Consider the following 5,084-nt stretch of genomic DNA (forward strand, 5'->3'; position numbering starts at 1 on the left):
GCTCTTTTTACATTAGCCAACTAAGAGGACACGAAAGTAAAAACCACATGTTTTCCTGCAGAAAGAATTAAAAGGAAAGCCTATGTGGACTTGAGGTTTCAGATAACTGTGAGGCTTTAAAAAGCAGAGAGGAAGCAAAAGATATCTTCTTGGTGGTATTTTCTCGCTTTCTCAATAGGGAGGGCTAAAAGTGCAGAAGAAGAATTTGTAGAAATGCATGTTGAGAAAGCTCCAACGTTCTCTACCCGGTACTTCCAGGCTACATCTGCCGTATTAAAAATGTCCTTCACAAAAGCATCCATCTCTGGGGATGCTTAGGAAATGTCTTTTTATGAACAAACAATTCAATCATTAGAAAAGAGAGATGTTCAGATGCTCTGATTGAGTATTTATCTATTCACTTGTTTTCTCAACGTTAACAAGTTCTATCTACTCCAGTTCTCACATATGCAGCTTGTAGGAGTCACTGGCACACAATATAAGCCTTTTCAGCAAAGTGAATGGTTTAGAGTCACTGCACTTTCAATCCATTTCCTCCTTTGCTGCAAATTACTACATTCAAAATTAACTGCTTTTTTTTTTTTTTTCTTTTCAAAAGTCTCTATAAATACTGTTAATTGTGCAGAAAAACACCAAAACCAGAACGGAATTGTTTATGAGATAGACAGCTATTGCTGGGAAAGAGACTAAAGAATGTGAACGCACTTGCAAGAAGGGCTATACATCTTCCAGAGCAACAAAGTCACAAAGAGAGAGCCCATACGGCTAATGCTTTGATATGCTAGGCCGTTTTCTCTCTCCCGACCTGTACTTTTCAAACCTAACAAAACAGTAATTGAAAAATTCTTGTTGGCCTCAAACATGTTCCTCATCAAAGCAAGAACAGTTAAATAAATTAAATTTCTCCTTTACTCAGTGTGAAAAAAAGTTCATAGAGTGCCATCCTGCAAGACACCCTAGACAGGTGCGCCAATACAAATTCTATAATGATTCATCCCTGAGTACTCACCTCTATGTCTTCTCTGCAGCCATCTACTCTTTTGGGAGCCAATTACTGGAGAATCAGCCAAGAAATGTCTACTGCTTTCTTAAAAAACATATATATATGCAATTCTTAACAGTTGATGGATGAAAATAGTATTTTTGTCCCATTTCAAAATGTTTTCAAGCAGCTTAATTTGTCACACAAGCTGTAAGCTGGTATACTCAGCACGCGTGAGAATTTAATATGGTGATCACATTTTTCCTTTTATTGTGCATAAATAATACAAACTGATAAAAAATGAACACTGAATTTTAATAATATTTCTTAACATTATGAAATACGCTCACCTGGCATAAATCACTAGAATATCAATTACTTAAACAGAGCTACTCAGATTTATACAAGCTGAGGATCTGACCCATAGAGATTCTCCTAGCATAAGACGGATGTCACGGCATATTCACAAGAAATAAAGTGTGTTCTTGGCAATGAAACCAGTCTGATGACAGAAGGGTTTTGGACTAGTTCACCTGTAAGTAACAAACAAATCGCTCTCCATTTCGCTTACAATTAAGTGTCCTGACCTTGACTAATCATATTACATCAGGAAGACAAACGCAAGTAAAATAAAGTATTTTCCAGTTGCTGCTGCACTCTGAACTCTGGCTCCTCTCAATGTCTCAGCCTCTGCACCATGGACCTAGACAAAGAAACTCAGAGGCCCAGCACAAATTCTGTTATTCTGCAACACATTGCTGCATCAGGTCACTGGACAGAGGGTGAAGAGAAGATTTGTACAGTGTCCTGGCTGACAACAAATTTGTGAATGAAATTAGAACTTTCTTCACTTCACAGAAAGAAGAATATATCACAGCTGTCTGCATCTGAAGTTCCTGTAAAACATCCGAACTACAAAATGTACTTAGGCCAAATCAAGAGGCAAGGAACAAAAAGCCCAGGGAAGCACTTCTTGGCCTGACACGTATCCCTTTAACTGGTTTGTATGTAAAGGCTTTAGAAAAATCTTGTTCATCATTACTAATTCAAAACATGTCTCAATTGTTTGTTTATAGCTTATTATTGTATACAAGCTGTGCACTACAGCACCAAACAGAAAACATACTACCCACTTGCTCTACTTGACATATTTTGCGATCTCTCGAACATCCAAAGCGTTGCAGTTAAAGGAACCTTTCCATGCATTTCTATCAGGAAAAAAGTACCTTAAAACACAACCTATCACTTCCCTGGAATCCTTGAAATGCTAAATCATACTTTTGAATGCGCTTGTACAACATGTGATAGTGATAACTCGAACTGGATTTACTCACTGACAGATAGCTGTCTGCTCCATGGCCTAAACCAAAATGTCATCGGTAACCCGCATTCTAGAGTCATGGTATGCAGAATTCTACTTGTTTCAAGTAGGGGCTTGTAATTGAGAAAGCTCCTGGGCAGGGCTTTATTGACTAACAAGCAAGGAAAAACTATTTACCATATTCAACCACCATTTAACATGTGGATATGGGTGCTTACGAAGGGACTGAGCAGCCACTTTCTCTAACCGCGTATTTAAGGGATGGGATGGAAACAGGGACTGCATTAATAAACTGCATTCATTACAAAGATTTGACATGAGAAGCAGCATTGAGAAATCAGCTACTACTGACAATTGCGCTTACAGATTGCAGCAAAAGCTGCAACTAGTTATCAGAATTACCACTTCTACATTGTATACTAAAATTATTCCCTAGACATAACAACTATAAAAATACATTTTTAGAAAATACCAGAATACTTGTGATTCTGTTAAAATACAGGTCTCCAGAATTCCATTTGATGTTCACATTATTTACCCCATAATACCTTGTGTCATGTTACCCTGTCTGTGAATGGTTAAAACTAAAATATAAAAGAATAAACAGCGACTTTATTCAACCGCTAAGCATAAAACCCACCACGCCTTAAATATGTCAAGCTATGACATAATTCTTGACGTAATTCTCTCTCTCATTTCTTGCTGTGATCAGGAAAATAATTAACATATCAACATATACTATACTATATTACTATAATTCATCTTCAGAGCTGAAATCCGTTTAACTGTCTAGCCCCTTCCTCATCTTCTCTTCACAGCTTTTCTTTCACATGTACTACAGATCCAGGCTAGTAACAACATGCTTGTTAAACGCATTAAACATATCAAAACATTTAAATACCTCAAGTTTGGCGCGAAAGTAGCTTTTTATTGTTATTCATTGACTTTGTGTCCTTAATCATAACCAAAGCTAGTGTAAAGTTACTACCTTCCTTTATGAAATCTCTGATCCTGCAAAGCAAATACATCCATTATTAAACCACCTCTACTCACCATGACACTCAGCTGCTCACATTCCTTGACACCACACTGAGAAGAAATCTGGGAGGGATGAACGCCACTCCTAGCAGGACCCCTGCGCCTAGCTGCAGAGTTGTATCTTCACATAGAGCTACACAGGCCTGTTCCAGCATTAACAAAGTGCGCAGACTGGGGATACGCAGGCATTATGCTTTTTGCTGGATGGCAGCACTATTTTGTAATTTATTCGCTAAACTAATCCCAAACTGCTGAGTCTACACATTTGTTAACACATTTAGACCACACACTGTCAATGGAACAGCTATTTGAGCTGTCAGCTGTATTTATTTACAGCTGTCAGCTCTAACACCCAGAGTGATTTATAGTATACCTTTTTGTTAAGTCTGCTACTATGCAGCTGACGGAAATGCTCAAAATAGTGCTTAGAAATAGGCTCATCAAACCAAAAAGTATGACTACACAATGCTGAAGATACTATTTCTTACTTCTGTGTATTTTTTTTTAATAAATTGGAAATTTATTAAACTCATAAAGTCGTTAATTATTGGTCTGTTGATGCAGGAGCTGTCCTGTCAAATTCCCAATGTACTTATGCAGCAGTATAATTTTACATAATCATGGGCTAGGAGTCACATTTCAAACTCAGGGTGATTTGATGCCGCTTTGCAAATGTCAAGGTGTGGTGTTACTGCACATACAATTAAGAAGATGGGATGAAATTGGAACCACAATCGAAGTTTCTTCCTGCCCTGTTAATTTGTACATTAGAAATGTAATAATTTCAGTTAATTGAATCTGTTATCACTTACTCTTTGTAGATTTTCACAAATACTTCCACCAAAAGCAATGTCAAGTTGCAGATGAGGTTGCACTGAGCAGAATTATATTTTAGCAATCACCACACATACATTAATTCCCTTCCTAGGGAAAGTCTGGCACAGAAACACCTTCCTTATCAATCAGCAATTACAGCAAGTATCCACTGTCCAGCCACATACACCTCCACAATACATCCCTTGCAACAGTATTTGTATTTCAGCAGTAAATAGGCACCCTAGTCATAGACCAGCATCTCCATCGCGTTAAGTCCTGAACAAACACACAGAGCTAAAGGCTGAACCCAACACAAGCCAAAATCCACAATCACTAAAATTTCAGAGTTTCTTTGGTAAGAAATTACTTTCTTTTGCTATCAATACCACCAATTTTAAGAATTTCCATGTTTTGCATTAAATGAGCAGGAAAAAGAAATGAACTTCCCCTCTGGCCCGCAGTCCCGATCACACCCAACCCCACAGTAGAGCACAAGGAGGGGGCAACTTTGCTGTTTTCATTTGATATATTCAACCCCTACTGGATGTTCCCAGAAATACTCTCGCCTGCGTTGCAGCCTTCAAACAGACAGACCATAAGTCTAAAGGGCCGATCTGCACACACTGCTGAATTTTAACTCACAGCTGCAGGGTAGTAAGCAAGAATTACCGTATTTGGACACCTCATCCTAACACATCTGGCCCGATCCTTACCCAGCCCCTGCTGAGGAAAAGCCTGTGGAGCTCAGCGCAGCAGGACCTTCCCCCATCCTGCTTTCTTGTGCTGGCTAGAGGCAGGAGCCACCTTCTGCCGTGGCCTCTGTGAAAACACCTGGATTACATTATGGATCAGATGCTCTCTGCAGCTTTGGGAACACTTCCTACAGCTGTTTGAGTCCTGTCTGGCACTGACTGGAAATGCTCTGCC

This window comes from Charadrius vociferus, unplaced genomic scaffold (assembly GCF_000708025.1).
Source record: "Charadrius vociferus isolate BGI_N301 unplaced genomic scaffold, ASM70802v2 scaffold430, whole genome shotgun sequence".
Lineage (NCBI taxonomy): Eukaryota > Metazoa > Chordata > Aves > Charadriiformes > Charadriidae > Charadrius > Charadrius vociferus.